We start from the raw sequence: 16,749 nt of genomic DNA, 5'->3' as shown, positions 1-16,749 counted from the left end.
TTTATTTGCTTATCAAGAGAACAAAGCAGTCACCCAATTATTCATAAAATATATCATCAGATGATAATATAGCTCAAATAGTTTTAGATGGAACTGGCTGGGGTCAAGTATCAAGCCTGGGACATATTGGCACCAGACCGTGAACTCCATGAAGCCAGGATACCATTGTTTTCACCATTATACGTCCAGCACTTAGTCAAGTGCTAGGAAATAGTAGGTGATAAGTAAATTTCTGTTCATTGAATGGTGAAGTAAATGTGAAAGTTCTATGCTTAGGATAGATATTCCAACCCTTTTGTGTTTTCTACGTACCACTGCTTTTTGGAAGACAAAAATATACAAATAATATTTATGCATCTGGTACCTTTGGCAACTCCCTACCGTTAATTCAATAACTCAGTTTTGAATTTCAAGCTAAAACATTTAGAAACCTGTGCTTTTCAGAGCTAAGTTACGTGTAAGCCTACCTTAATATTTTTATGAAGTTATTTTCTTTAAGGCTGTTTTCACTCGATATTTTATTTTAAAAATAACAGTTAGATTTTACTGGATAAAAATAGTGACTATTAATGACAAAATCAAATGAAGGATTCTTCTGAAACTTTAAAGGTAAATTATCAAACATAAAATTATTTCAAAATTATTTTATTAATTTATTTTCCATTAAAACTAGTAGTCATCTATCATTCATTTTTAGAATCAATCTTTATGCAAACCTAGATGATGATAAAGGCCATACAGGGACAATCTTATCAAACAGTTGATAAGTTTTCTAGATTGATTTGTTCTTGTATTTAAAAATGTCTTTAAGTTCTGATATCTTTCAACATTTTTAACAGCATTATGATATTATTAGGGAGCTGATCACCAAATCCGAGGGCGTTTGCTGCATCATTTTGACACTACCAACCACTGCTTTCTTTCAGTTCTTTTTTCAGATGTTGAGGAAGTATGGTAATTCTCTGGAGAGGCGATGGGGCCTAGTGACAGACTGGCTATAAGGGATGAAGGCAAGAGTGGAGAAAACTTCTTTTTAAAAAGCAGGTTTCCATGTAACCCCTTTTTAGCACTATTATTTATATTAATCTCTAAAAATTTTATTCTTTTATTTTTATTTAGACCAATCTTAATCTGATCCTAAAGCTGTTAGGCTTAAAATAAAGTAACCTTATCCAACGGTAGAATAAGAGGTTTGCCATGTGGAAGTGAAAAATACTCTATAGACCAGGAGAATTAATTTACCTTACTGCTCCAGGAGCCTGAGGGCCAGTGTGATATAACAGCTAGCATACTCTATTTTGAAGACTTGGGGCCAAGTCCAGGCTTCCTTTTTACTTGCTCTTCTGACCCTGGGTAAGTCATTTAATTTCTCTGGGTCTTCTTCCAGTCTTATAATATCACTGACTCTAAACAAAGAACTGACAGAAAAGAAAATGATAAAACAGTCAAATAGAATATTCTGGGAAAATTTGCCAGGGAGTGACATGGATGGTATGTATTTTATATTAATGAGTAAAATGAAAAAACAAAGTATGTATTTTAGCAGGAACTTTAGGAGGAAAGAAAAAGCCATTGTGACTTTTATAAAATGAATGAACATTGGAAACGAAAAAAAATTTGTGCTGGTGAAACGATTTGTTACACAGTTGCCTATAAAATACAAAGCAACAAAGAACAGAGTTTAGTTACATATTCAAGAGAATAAACATCTGGCTTTACATACTTGAGGGAAACTAAGTCACAACAAAACTGGAAACCACCATGATGGATTCCAGCAACAATTTAGTAGCTGAAAGCATGGCATTATTTTGGAATGTAAAAAATACAGCCTTATAGTCCTACTTTTAAGAAGTTTATCATCAACTTCATAAGAGATAATTAGGCAAACTATAATCATCCTTATTTTGGAAAAAACTTGTCCCAAATGTAACTCATTTGGTAGTATTACCTTACCTGAACTATATTATTCAAGAGTGGACTATAAAAGGATATTGGAAAATCGGGTATCTCAGTGATTAGGCATGAAAACGATAACACATTTCACAAAAGAAGAAATACAAATGGCTAGTTGATACATGAAAAGGTCCTCAATAGCATCAGCAATCAGGGAAATGCAAGTTAAAACCACAATGATAAGTATACACCCCCACCAAGCTGGCAAAGCTGAAAAGGACTGACTATACCGAATGTGGTTGAGGGTGTGGAGCCATGAGGCTCATACACAGTGGGCGTGAGTGTAACACTTTAGAAAACAGTGCGGCATGATTCGTTCAAATTTATAATACACATAACCCCTCCCAGGTGTACAACATACAGAAACTCACATAGATGTGATGGAATACATACATGAGGAATATTTACAGCAGCATTTATAAGAGTTCCAAACTGGAAACAACCTAGATATCCATCAACAATAGAATGCCTAATAAATGACGGCATATTGCTACAATAGAACACTGTAATATGTAACAATTAAAATGAACGAGTTACAGTTATAGAACAACATATGGATTAAAAATGATGTTGAGCGAAAAGCTGTAAGCACAACAGGTTACATATTATTTTGTTCCAAGAAAGGGCAAAACCAAACAATATATTGTTTAGGGATGCATGCATGCTTGTGATAAAACAATAGAGAAAAGCAAGGAAATGGTTATCACAAAAGTTAGAATAATGGTTACCTCTAAAAGGGAGGGAAAGAGTTGTGTTCAGGAAGGTCACCGGGGGACTTCTGGGGTGCTGGCAGTATTCCAGTTCTTGACCTGGTTGGTTACATGGAGGTTTCTTTTACAATTACTCACTACACTGAATAACTGATGTAAGCATTTTAATGCATATGTCACAATAAAACCGCTAAAAGTAACTGAATATTGTAGATGGAATTTCTAGAAAGAAATTTTGCTAGAAAATTTAGCTTATGAAATCTTTGACAGCAAGAGCTACCGATGTGGGATAATAAAACTGATAAAATAGTTTCTCAGACGAGCTCACTTTCAAGTGTAGCAGAAAAGAACCTTATACAAATATCCCATTGTTACATTTTAACATAGTATGCAGATCTTTATCATACAAACTGATGTACCAGGCAAAGAACGCTGTTACCTAAAACTTCGGATTTTTTTTGGAATTGCGAATGAACCAGCTGTTTTCTCCTCTGGATTAATAAGAAGTAAAAGAACTAAAGAGATGCAGACCAAGTTGGAAATGTATGAACTTCCTTCTCTGCCGTCACCACTTCCAGCTGTTTCCTCCAGTTATCATACTGGGTGAAGTGGGTGGATCTTGCCTAGTAAGCTAGTGCAGCTGTAACTTCATCAGTAGGTGGCTGAGTGCCATTCTGCCTCTCAGCACCAAAGTTCTCTGGTGGAGCCACTGACAACGAAAACAGATCAGGCTGCTGAAAAGCTCCACGTGGTTACACACTTTTCTGGAGGCGTCCTCTGCTGGGGTGCAGAGCTCTGATGTTTGCATTCTTTTCATCCAAAGCTCTCAGAACCTAAAATCTGAGGTGCTTGGCTTTACAAAATCCCCTCAATCTGTGTATTTCACTCCTGCCATTTTCATCAAAAAATTAGGAAGAGGAGCAAAATCCAAAGAGATTTATTTTGTAGCCATGTGAGGCCATCACTTTCTGGTTTGATTTCCTGTGAGTCTTATTTGGAAGGACCTGGCAAGGACTGGTCATGAGAAGAGAGTCGAATCCAGCGTAGCTGAAAAGTAGGAGAGTTAACCTGGCTCTTAGAACTTTGGATGAAGGGCAGCTGGGCAGATGCTACTTTGTGAGTCTCTTCTTGCTTTGGCAATATCCATCTCCCTCCTCCCATCACTTTTACTGCAGCATTTTAATAAAAATGAGGCCTTGGATTTTACCCAGTTACAAGTTTCCTTGGCCTATTTGCATATGGTGGTGGCAGTAGCGGCAGGAACTCTGAGCTCCCCAGATCTGCCTATAAACACTTGCTCCTCACCCCCTGAGGTGGAAAGACCTGTAACAGCCACTACTGCTGCTTCCAGACGAGGTAAGGAACGCCAGAGTCCGGAGACCCAACTGTGGAATCTGCTTCCTTTCATCACTGCTGCTTTTATCTCGTTCTCACACTATTCACCAGGACAGGTTCAAGACAGATTTCTGAGGATTCTGAAATCCTTTTATCTTAAAATTTCTTGTCCTAGAGAACTACTCTTTCAACCTCATGAGTTTTTTACTTTGATTTACTTTCCAGGATAACACCCGTAGGAAGACCTGCCTAAATGGTAATGATATTTATTTTAGAAAGGAAATAGCCTTTGAGTCAGACCTGAAACACAGGCCAAAATTTCTTGATGACGGTAAGGGACACTGATTAACAACCAATACCAGCTCTCCAAAGCTCCAAACCACAAGCAAGAATGATTCCTGAAAGGGAGGCACTGCTAAATTCTCCTCCTGAAAGAGTCAAAAATCCTTCCACAATCTCCGGGAGGATGGCTCCCTTCCCTCGTCCCAGCAATTCGCCTCTTTTTTCACTAAATACTCAGGTTGTGACTCCTCACTCAAGCCGCACCCCTATTTCCTTGCGGGGAGGGGGACGGGGGGAGAGGGATGTGTTACAACTCTCATCTTTACAATGCTACGCAGCTTACAAAGCGCTTGCACTTCCGTAAAACTCCTCTGAGCTCCGCGAGGGAGGGAGGCATTCATTCATTCATTCATCAAACATTTGCTCGGCCCGACCACGCGTTACCGGGCGCTGGGTCTCGCCCCACACGGCGGCAAGGGTGGGGCGCTCGCTCCCTCGAGCAGGTGCAGCGGATCAAGCTGTAAGATAACTTCTCGCTCAGCCGGGCTTTCCGAAGGCCCGTTGGGGCCAAATGCCTCACCTTCGGGTGATGCGCGCCCGACCATGGCCGCGCGGCCTGGGCCTCCTCCTTGCTCCCCAAGGAGCAGTCACCACCTGCTCTGAGGGAAACCGCTACGGAGCAGGCTCTCTCCACTGCCCTCGGGTCAGGGGTAAGCTTAGGCGGCAGCTTAGGCTCCACGCGGCTCCTCCCCTTCCTCTCCTCAGTTCTGACGCGGCCGTAGAGGCGGCGGCAGCGGCGGCGAGTCCCGCGGCCCGAGGCGCACCCACCCGCTCGCCGAGGCCGACTTCCTCTTCCCTTGGAGCGTCATCGCGCGCGCCAGAGGAGCCGAGGGCGGGGTGGTTGGAAAGGGGAAAAAAGGCCCGCGGAGGAAGCCTCCGAGCGGAGAGAAAAGGGAGGGGGGAAGAGAGCGGTTGCTAGGTGACTTGCGTCATCGGTCCGCGCCGTTTTCCTCCCGCCCCTCTCTCTGGAGTGAGGCGAGAGCCCCGCACTGAGCGAGGGAGACAGCGAGCTGAGCTCGGGGCGCTACCGCCGCCGCCGCGGAGAGCGTGAGAGCGAGGGATCATCCGAGAGACCCAGCGCCCGTGCACTGGCCGCCGCCGAGACCTCCGCCCTAACCTGGGCCAGCGGGAGCCGCGGCCACCCCTCTTCTCCCCCCCTCGCCTTCCCGGCCGGCAGCGGCGGCTGCACACGCCGGAGCCCGAGCCCGAGCCGGAGCCGGCGGCTGGGGGGCAGGGAGGCGGCTACCTCGGGTCGGGACTAGTCGGCTGCTCCGCGGTGAGAGGACGCTGAGGAGGGGCCGGAGCTTCTGTCCGTTCCGGGGCGCGGGGCGAGGGACCCCCAAGGTGGAGGGAGGGGGTCCCAGCCGCAGCGACACATGCTGGAGCCGGGAGCGGGGGCGGCGCCGAGCGGAGCCGGCCGGGTCCCCCACCTCGCCGCCGCCTCGACCACCCGCCCGGGGCCGTAGCATCTTGCCCCGGAGTGTATGAGCCGGGACCCCAAGCCCGGCAACCACCCCCCGACCGGGGGGGCGGGGACCCCGATGTGAAACGGAGGCCGGGGCGGCGGGGACAGCAGGACCGGCGCCGCCGTCCTTTCCTTCCCTGCCCCCTCCCCTCCGCCCCCTCGGGGGTCTTCTTTCTCGGCCAGTCGCCGGCCCCCCGGCTCCTCGGCAGGACTCCGGGAGGAGTTCTTAGAGCCCCCTCCCCCGCCCCAGCCCCGAGGGCGGCGGGGCCGGGGGGGACCCGGGGGGCCGGCCGCAGCCTCCGCCCAGAAGAAACTTTTCAAAAACAAAATCCGGAGCCTCCCAAACGTGACTGTCTGGGGAGAAGTGGCCCGGGACGGGCAGAAGACCCAGCCTGAAGAGACCCAGGAAGAGGAAAAGAGGAGGTAAGCGGGGCCGCCGCCTCGTCTGCTCCGGCGGCGCGGAAGAGACCCGGGTGGCCGCCGGCTTAGCGATCCCAGCCCCGCTTCTTCCTCAGTAACGCGCCGGAGCCTGCCGCAGCTGCCGCCTGAGTCCCGAGGAGGAAGGGAAGCACCCCACTTTCTCAGCGCCCGGCTCTTCTCTAAAGTGTGAGTGGCCCCGGGAAAGGGAATGGAGGGATAGAAAGGGGGAGGATGCTGGGGCGTCCTCCGGAGTTTTGCCGGTGTTTTCCAGGAGTGTTGGGACTGTATAGACGAGAGGGGTACCTTAGTCCTCACTGCGGGGAGAGGCATCCGGGCTGGTCCTGTGTTTTGTACCCTTTTAGCGCTCTGTACGTGTGATACGCAAGCCCACAGGTTTCTTCGAGGAGTTCTTTCTCCAGGGTGGATACTTGGTATCTTTCTGGCCAGTAATTGGCAAAAGGAAATTGAGGAAGCCAGAGCCTATGTGCGCACAAGGGACATCTCTGTAATACACCTTTTCCTGGTACACCCGGTGGGAAACAGCGCAGTAGTTTTTGTCTCTGGGCAACTCTTATTTGGTTCCCAAGTGGGGACCCCTGACTCTTTGAACCCCTGAAAGTAAAATTGCTTTCTTTTTTGCCAGTCTTCCTTGAGCGATTTCATTTCAGTACCTAGTGGTACAGGAATTTTTTTTACCTTCTTATTTCCTGGGTGCAGTTCCTGCGTATCAGGAAGACACTGCAACAGATTTCAGTTACTCAGGAAATTCTGAGTTCTTATGATCACAACTGATTTGGGGGAGAGCATTTAGTACTTTAACCAGTTTATAAAAGGTATTAAATTTTTTCCTTACTCAAATGCTTTTTTTTCTTGAGTAGCGTATGTCCTAATTGCTAGCAGTTTTTTATTTGTTGGAATGACTTGAAGCTTTGCTTATTTGAGTTATCTCATGCTTCTCTATCAAATGAGGAGAAACTTCTGATGTTTAATTCTTTGAAGAATGATGTTTTTCCTCTTCCTTTATTTTAAAGGTGAAGTCTATAAAGTCTTTGATTTGTAATTTAGGTATCCCCTCAGAGTGCCAAATTAAGATGCAGGAAAGTAATTGACATTTCATATGTTTATACAGACCTTAGGGTTAAGCATAGGGTGGAATTTTATATAACAGAACATAGGCAGTACTAAGAATTATGGCCCCTCCAGACAACTGTGTGAGCTCACACTCTCTGAAGCCACTGCTGAGAGGAACTTTGTGGGAATGAATGTAAGCCTGGGATTATCCATGCTAACTTTTCCATTCAGGATCTTGATTAAACTTCTTTAAAACTTTATCAAACTTTTCATCCTGTACTTTTTCTCTTTTGAAGAGACGAATTCTACAGGTTTATTAGCCCCTGAATTATGTAACAGTTCATTTATTTATCCCAAACCTGTCTCTTTATAAAGTTTCAAGACACATCCCAAGTTCGTGTTTTGAGAATTGCTAGAACAAGCTGGAGTTCATCTTTTCCTGGTTTGTAGATTTTGATTGCCCCTCTTTACTATCATCTTTCCTGACTTTTTGTCTGTCTTAGAATAATTTCTTCCATCCTTTTGATCACTTTGCCCTCCTCTGGAACTTCACCAGCTGTTTTGTTTTTCTTTATATGCCTTTTCCTTGTTATGCTTTTGTTAGGAACCTTAAATTCTACTTTAAATAAGTACTGGCATCAAAATATTGAGTAGTGGATGTAATGTTAGACATGGAATCAAAAACAAATGTCTCTAAATCTGTTATTTTGTGACCTTGAGGAAGTCATGTGTCCCATACTTCACAAAGATAGGAAGAAAAATCTAGTCTTGCATAGGCTGTTTTTTGGGGGAGCAAAGGAGGACAGACCAACAAACTAGTTTGAGCGTAGATTATACTCCATCAAAGTTGCTTACAACTTTGACTTGTATTGTTTTGACTATAGATTGGTTAAAAATCATGGTAATGTTTTATCGTATATTTGGGTAGCAAAGAAACAACAGAGCATTTGTGGGTCCCTGCCTTTGAGATGCTTTTGCTTATGGGTGGCAGAGGCAGTGAAACACAGATTGCACAAAATTATAGAAAAGGGGGAATGGACCAGTTTTTATCTGCGACCACTGTACGTCAGCTACTGTTTGGTACCTTATAGATGTAAATGTATTCGTACATTTTTCACTAGGGAAATGTTGATGTTGGACTATACAGAACTTATTGGAGTGTCTGAGCCAGGAGAAAGTTTTTTAGGAAGAAAAGAACAGGTGGAGATAAAGTGTTTAAGACTTTTGGAATTGGAGGGGGTGAGGGACAAATGTAATTAGGAAGTTAGCTTATGGGAATACAGAGGGAGATTGTTGAGTAGGCTTAGGGCCAATTTGTGTTTGTGTGGATACATGTTTGCAGCCCAAAGAATGAATTGAGAACAATGTTTCTGAGAGCGTAGTTTTAGACCATTGAGAAGAAATCGTATTTTAAGCCAAGAAGCATTATACTTGGATTAGGATTTTGTTTTTCTAGAGAACTAACATTTTTACACCACAGTCATTGAAGAGCTGTACAGATGGAGGGGTGAAAAAGAAGGTGCTTCCAGTATGTTAGTATGGTGCTAGTGGTTTCTTATAAAAAGTAATTCGGAAATGAGGCAGTGGACTTTGGACATTAAATTTTAGGGTTAAAGTTGGATACCAATGCAATCTTAAGACAGTAAAATAATGAGTGATATGCTGAAAATGTAGAATTGGGAGTCATTATCAAAGTACTAAGGTTTCTCTATAGCGCTGATGGACAGTAGAGAGCTGAAAAATGGGTATTTGGGGGGAGGGGAATGTGTTAAAGTTAGCAAAGATACAGGAAGAGGAGAATGGATGAGACTCTCCTGTTTTAAAAGTGAATAAGGGTTGAAATTGAAAAAGGAGGAACAACCTTTAAACATGGCCACCAGTTCAGTCTTAGGGCAGATGATTATTTTTGAAACACTAACAAGCTTTTTGTAAGGTATATAGGTCCCTTGAGATTAAGTTCAGAAGAATATATAAGATTTCAGTGTTAAGGAACTTATACATAAAAGGACAGATCTATTTCATCAAATTCATGTTTTTAAAGTTTGCCTTTCATTATTATCCTAAGTTTGGTCTCTAACATGTCGAAGTGGGGCTAAAAATAGCTGGCAAAGAACGCTGCTTCCCCTGCTCGCAGTTGGTGTGTGTCTTTGTGTCCCATACAATGGAGGGGATATCCCTGTGTTGGCACTGCAGTGCTGAAAATGCCTTAAAAAATCTTTTTATTAAAAAACAAACAAACAAAAACCAACTTGGCACTTAAAAAAATTCAGACATCTTCGAAGCATTTATGGACACTGGAAGACTGATTTTTTTAAAAATTAAAATTTAAAATTTTTGTGGTGAAACTTGCATTTAGTGTTGACACTAACAAGGATTAAGGATTGTGAGGTAGGGAGTATGTATATCCACACTTTTTTGTGTTCCTTAGTTCGAATTCACCTTCTTAGTAGCCTCTTTGGCCTCTTCTTAAGAGTGATAATTCAAATGGCAGGACCTTCCGAGCCACAGCTATTTAGACAGGGAGCTAGATCTATGGTGGTTCTAGGATCTGGAATATATGCCATATGAGTGCCTTCTCTCCTCACCCTCTATTTTCCACAACAGTTTTTATGCAGGCGAAATCATGTTTCTATGAACTTTAAAGGGCAGCCTCTTTGGGTTAACTTGATTTACTAGTAAAGACAGTGGGGAAGGTGGGACCCTGGTGGTAGGGAGTGATCACCTCATGTGCTCTGCCTTGGCAACTTTGGGACTGATATGGGATGATTAAAGAGCCTTGAGGGTGTGTGTTTGTGTTTGTGTGTTTTATCACCGGATGATCCGAAAGCCCACACCTAGGCTAGCAGCAGCCCAATTCATGTACTTGGAGATGGTTTTTGGAGAAGTCTTGTGTTGCCTCCGGCATCTCATTGTGTAGAGGAGGGATTGGCAAACTTTTTTCTGGTGAAGGGCCAGTTATTGAATAGTAAATAGTTTAGATTTGTGGACCATATGGTCTCTGTTGCAACAGTGCAGTTCTGCTCCTGAAGTGCTCTTGAACGCAGCCACAGACAATATGTAAGTGAATGAATGTGAATGTGTTCTAATAAAACCTTATACATAAAAACAGGAGGTAGGTTGGGTTTGGCTCGTTGTTTATGGACCCCTGGTATAGAACACTGACTGCCAAGTCCACCAACATGCAGTATGAGCTTCATACCACTACAAAGCTGGGACTGGCTCTTTTAGCTGGTCTCTGTTTTCTAAATGAGATGTGTTCCTTGGAGGCAGTCTTAAAATAATTCTGCATAACGCACAGAGTCTACTATTCAAGGTACTTTTGCCTCCACAGTGATGAAAACTATGGACTGAGGAGCAAGGGCAATGCCATCTATAAAGTGATGAAGCTAAAAAGTAGGACTACTTGTATTTCTTATTCAAAGATACCATACCATATAAGATACCACATAGTGATACACTGGCTGTGTATCATGGCCAGAAGTATCTTTGAAGAAACTTGTGAGTATAATTTTGAAAGGTTCTGAAAATAAGTTGTAAAGCATTTACTTTAGATGTAAAATTAGAAGTGTTGATGGTTTGTTTGAATCAGCTGAAAATATTAGTCAAACTATAAGAACATTAAGGTTTGATACTTCTGTTTCTTAAAGCTTTGATCTTTTGCAATGACCAATTCATTGTGTAGAATTATTGGCTCCACAATTTTTGTTTTGTTAATTTCAAGTATTATATCTTACCAGATCAATTAAATCATTTAACTGTGTACTTTAAAAAGTTTTGCTGTGTTCTTAAGGGTAAATGTAGCATGGGTTAATAGATTCACCCAAAAAATAAATCTCAAATATGTTGTTTAGAAAGGATAATTCACTTTGTGCAATTTTACGTCATAGCTAATATCAAAACATCTGTTTCATATGTCAACATTGGATGGTGGTATATTTTTACCCTGGTTTCATAAATCTTATTTATCTCAGGATTCCCCTGTTTATGGCAGGGGGAGGGGTTACTCTTGCAATAGTGACCACTTTTTAGTTTCAAACCTGCTTTTACTTTACATAATGTTTCTACATATATAATTGATACTTCAATTCCTCTTCCTTTAAAAAAGGGGTCTGACAATTTTACATAACCTGACAATTTTAGTATACCTTTTAGGAAGAAGGTCACTGTAAAGTTGCTTTTTTATTCATTAGGAGAGGATTCTTTCCTTGCTTTTTAAAAAAAATCTTGCTTTTATTTCAAGCTTAAGGTTGAGTGGCAATTTAAAAGATACGAGGTGTCCATCTCCTATCTGCAAATATTCTGAATAGAAATATTCTATATTGGTGACACTTTCAGAGGACCAGGGAAAAGAGTGGTGTATTAGGTTTTATTTATTTATTTTTTTTAGTGTAGCTGAATTGTCATTACAGATGAGTAAAGTTGTTTTCAAGTAATGAACTCTTGCTGTTAAACATTTCTACTTTGAGACTTTTCCCCACTGAGTGTCAAACCAGTCTGTCTTATGCCTAGTGTAGTTTAGATTTTTGCTACTTTTTTATGATACCTCATTGATACTGTGTCATGATCCCTTTCACAATGTGTTTAGAGTGTGTTTCCTAAATCTACATGACATTTCCTGAACACTATGGGATATATATTTTCTAATAATTATACTTTTACACACATGTATATTTAAAATTTCCTCCTGTTCTACCTTCAGAATTGTGAAATATTTGAGGGAACATCTGTACTTGATCTGGATATTGAGTGACAAACCAATGTATAACAGTTTTTCTAAAATGTTCCCTTAAAAAGTTTTGAGTAACAATTGATTTCTCTAAAACTAAGAAAATATTATGTTTGTGTTGTATTATCCTGCAATACAGGTAGTTGAAAAATAATAAAAAACGGGCAAGAGACGTTATTGTTTGGTATCTTATTTTTTGCTCTTTCCCCTCATCTGAGGGGTAGCTAGTAGATCAGTCAGGTATTGTGCAGTTTCTGTTGCTCTGCTGTTTCACCTCTGCCCTTTTTTTCCAGCTGAAGGTTAGCTACTGGAAATCTGGGTGGCTTTAGGCAGGAGGTAGCATGTGCTGTTTGTGTGTCTGTGTGTACATGTATCATGCTAGATGCTCCTTCATGACTGCTGTGGAATTTAGGAAATATTAAAAGACAGTGGTACAAAATATTTTTAATATCACTTAGCCTTTCCTCTGAGAGGATCACCATAGGAGAAGATACTGAACCCATCAATATATGTTAGGCCAAAAGTGTCAAGACAGATTGCTGGTTTGTTTTTGGAAGAATGTATATATCTTAATGAGACTTTTAGGATGGCATGCTTTTCAGGGTAGTGTAAGGGGTAGTAATAGACCTTTGCATGACATCCTCTAGGTCTGAGAAGGACTTGTCCCACTAATAATGGTGGGTAATTTATAACTATCTAATGGTTGAAAATATGCATACATGGAGCCAGCAACAGTTGCTAATTAATTTCTCATTTCCCTCATAAAATACATTGATACTCTTGAGGCAGAAGACTCATTAGTTAGGCAGTACCTTTCTTGGCTTTGTGGCATGGGACAAGCTACTTATCCTTTTACTGTCGACTTCATCACCTGTTGATGGGGACATGTCTTACACAGGGTTGTTGTTAGGATTAAATGAGATAATGTAGAACATATGCAAAGCTCTTCCAGTGCCTGGCATATAGTAAGGTGACCCATCACTGTTAACTTATTAAGTTAAAGATCTTTTAAAGTGTGACATAGACAGAAGGCTAAAGTCAGGCTTTATATTGCCGAACACTTAAATTCAGCCATTGAGTTTGACAAATAATACTGAAGTAATTCTGCCATGTTTTCAAAAGCCTCTGAAACAGTGTATCATTCATTAACATTTTTATTTTTAAAAAAATCTTAAGAAGTAAAGACATGGCAGAACTGCTGTGCTTATTATTTATAGAAAGGAAAGACTGATTTGAACATAACTGGAATTTGGATTCATCCCTAAAGACTTCAATAGTGCTTAGATCAGAAAGGACTCTTTTTTGAATAATTTATTGATTATCTCTGAAAATGACTGTGGTTTAAATTGTCCATTTAGAAATATCAGGATGTAATTGGATTATCCAGTCTTTTAACTATCCATCTCTTTAACACTGGGAATAAGAAACTTAAAAAAAAAGTCATGAAGTTTAATAAGTTTTATTTGTATCATTACATCTCAAATTAAGATTGAAGGAATTTTATTTGAAGGATTTTATTGAAGGATTTTGTTTTAACTAAATTTTTAGTTTTCTCCTTTTCTTAAAATGATGAGAGCGAGGGAGGGAGGGTTGGATATTCCCTTTTCATGCTTAATATTTGTTAAATACAGGATCAGTTTTCAGAAATAACTTATCCTTCAAACTTGGCATAATCAATGTTCTATTGGCCAATTCAAGAAATAAATACTTCTTGGTAGTTTTTTGTATTTGGAAAGTATTTCTACTTTGAGAACAATTTGTCTATGCCTTCATAGTTTGTTTATTTAATAGAACTGTATATTTAAGATAAGTGTATGAAAAAAATACAAAGGCAGAAAGAAAAGATTGAGATATGTTCCTTAGCACTGTTTGTCTTGCCAACTCTTGTTCTCATTCTTTAACTTTTCTTTTAAGGCAGATTTGCTTTAGATTTTGGTGTAAATGCAGAAATCAGATTGACATATATTAGTGGATCTCTGGTTAAGTAGTTAATTTAATGGATATTCTAGTTTTTAAACAAAGTCAGTATTTTAAATATTTCTGTTGGTAGTGATTGTAGTTATAATTCTGGAGTTATGCTTCTTTCCATTTTAGAGATTTTCAGAAAGAATTATAATTATGAATAGGTTACTGGATAGATGGAAGAAGACCATAATCTCTCTAGTGAGTTTAATTTCTTCCTGTTTATTTATTATGTCTGTAATACCAGGTTATATAAATAAATATGCGGGTCATTAGCTTTCTTTTGCATGATTGGTGGTCTCTTCATTGACTAACATAACTTTTGGAATGCTGCTGTAGCGAGTGGGGAACCTTTTTTGTACCTGAGTATTAAACAGGTAGACTTTTTTTCCTTAGAGAAATATAAAAGTTTTAACTTACTAGATTAGAAATTGAGAGTAGGAAACACAAAATTTCTGAGTTTTTGTAAAGGCCTTTTAGTAGGAGAGGAGAGATGGGATGTACAGAGGAGGGGAGAGACGCAGAGAGAGGGAGGGAGGGAAGTGGCAGATTCAGGGAGAATGGGTCAGGAAGTTTTGAGGTCAGCCTTAGTCAGAGGTCACACCCTGTTATTTCTTTGGGTTGTGGACATGGGGTGTTACCACTCGTTATCTACCACCCTTTGAAATGTTGATTAGATGATTGACTCTAGTTCCTAGTTTTTCAACATCTGGATTCTTTAAACCATTGAAGTTTTAATCTGTATGGGATAATCAGTGTATTCTAGGGTGGGAAAATATCCACAGTACCTGCTAGGAGAGGGGGTGGACATATGGTTTTTGACTACATTGGAGTTTCTTTTTGGTTTTGGTTTGTTGTCTTTCCTCATTGGCCACATTTCCCTAGCTTTGCCTTAGAAGGATACTTGTAATTCTATATATGTGACATAGTAGTTGAGAGGCAAGCCTTGGAGTTGATAGACCCAGGTTCCAGCTCTGCTGCTTTGTGACCTTGGTCAAGTTGTTTATTCTGTGTGTGAACCTGTAAAACTGGGATGGTAATAATAGTACCTACCTCTCTGAAAAGGTAGTTAAGGGGATTGAGATAATGGATCACAGTGTCTGGCTCAGAGTTAGTGCTCAATAAATGTTAGTTGTTGCAATAATAATAAATATTACAATATTATTGTTATTTTTTTGTGGTTGCTGAAGGTCTTTGTGACCTTTATTTCTGAATATGTCACTATTTTGAATACTGCCTTTATTCAGCAGCAGGTATTTACTGAGCACTTACTGTGCCAGGCATTGATCTAAGTGAACATTATAATCCCTGCACTCTTGAAACTTACATTTTGGCTGAAGGAGACAAAATACATAAAGCAAAGTAGATGACCCATCACTCTTCTTATGAAATTTGGTGTTTGACTCATATGTCTAAGCCTCCATTAACCAACCCTACCAGTATTCACCTTTAGGTCTTTTGCATTCGTTCCTGTTACTGTGCTTGAGAGTGTTTGTGGCAGGAACACCCTAAAAGCACACAACTAGTGTCATTGTCTCCAGCTATTGGGCGATCTTAATTTTAAGGCAGACTTAATACTCCATCATTTCCTTGGCTTACTGTTTAAGTTGGCCATCACAAATCTTTCCTTTCAGTCCTCATACTTCTGTTTCACATTGTTTACAGAAGTGTTGCTTCTCCCCAGCTTATCATGGTTTACTCATCCATTTCATTTCCAAAAGGGGATAATAGAAACCTCTTTTGAGAAGTATTCCCTGACTAATCTAACTATATACTTTCCTTCTGCTCTTTTTTAATTTCTCACCTTCTATGTGTTGTTAACGGAGATATTTAACTTGCCTATTCTCTGTCTTTTTAAAAAAATACTTTTCTTTTATCTTCAATTAAATTGTAAGCCTTTTTAGGTCAGGGACCACTTTTCTATTCTGAACCTTAGCTTCCTCACGTGAACAAAAGATAATACCTACCTCACAGGGATGTTGTGAGATTTCAGAGAGATAATGTATGGAAAAGATAATACCAAATCCTTAATAAATGTAGTTTTCTTTTCTTTGAACCACTCTAGTTCCCAAAGTTGGTACAGGGCATACATACAGTCAGTGCTTAAAAAAATACTTGTTAATTTATCCTGAATTGAGGTTGGGAGTCTTTTAATTTAACTTCCACTTGTGTGGATAATTTTAGTTTATACTTCCAGATAAGATTCAAAATATTAACTTTCCAAGTATCTGATGAAAAAAGCTGAGGCATGAATAAGAGACAACAGAACGGTGCTTAGAGTAGGGATTGAATCCCCGTTGTGTGGGTTCAGTTCAGGCTGGTTGTGTGACTTTTGGCAGGTTGTTTAACTCTTGGCCTCAGTTTCTTTATTTGTAAGATGGGGAAAATAATAACCACCTCATGGATACTATGTTGTTAGATTAAGTGAGAATAAATGAGAAGCACAGAACATTGCCTGGCATATAGCAGTAGCCTCTGGGAACATTTGGCAATATCCAGAGATGTTTTTGATGGTCACAGCTGGGGGAGAGGTATGTGTGAGGGTGCTACTAGTAGTTTGTGGGTAGAGGCCAGGTATAATCATTGTACACAGGACAGCACCCCGTGACGAGGGATTATCTGGTTCAAAAGGTCAGTGGTGCCAAGATTAGGAAACCTTGCTTTATCAGTAAGCTGTTTCTCATTTGGTTATCTTTGTAGTATAAGGTACTTTGCCAGTCAGATTCTGTATAAATACTGACTTCCTTCACTTGTATCTAAAAACT

General features: G+C 40.6%; 1 protein-coding gene and 1 long non-coding RNA gene across 4 annotated transcripts in view; one reads left to right on the top strand and one right to left on the bottom strand.

The window, feature by feature from the left end:
• Nucleotides 1–629: 629 nt before the first annotated feature.
• On the bottom strand, nucleotides 630–4,706 carry LOC132365822 (uncharacterized). The gene is made up of 2 exons (XR_009503256.1): nucleotides 2,682–4,706; nucleotides 630–1,418 (listed from the first exon to the last, which is right to left on the bottom strand). It is a non-coding gene; the product is annotated as an uncharacterized LOC132365822 (long non-coding RNA).
• A 476-nt stretch (nucleotides 4,707–5,182) lies between these two features.
• Nucleotides 5,183–16,749, top strand: part of FBXW7 (F-box and WD repeat domain containing 7) — a 204,772-nt gene continuing 193,205 nt past the window's right edge. For all 3 annotated transcript variants that reach the window (XM_059922617.1, XM_059922616.1, XM_059922615.1), the window contains exon 1: nucleotides 5,183–6,411. The gene's annotated coding sequence lies outside the window, so the exon portion shown is untranslated. The remainder of the gene's footprint in view (nucleotides 6,412–16,749) is intronic.

This window comes from Balaenoptera ricei, chromosome 5 (assembly GCF_028023285.1).
Source record: "Balaenoptera ricei isolate mBalRic1 chromosome 5, mBalRic1.hap2, whole genome shotgun sequence".
NCBI lineage: Eukaryota > Metazoa > Chordata > Mammalia > Artiodactyla > Balaenopteridae > Balaenoptera > Balaenoptera ricei.
Note: the sequence above shows the minus strand (reverse complement) of the source record. Positions and strands in the feature narration are given on the sequence as shown.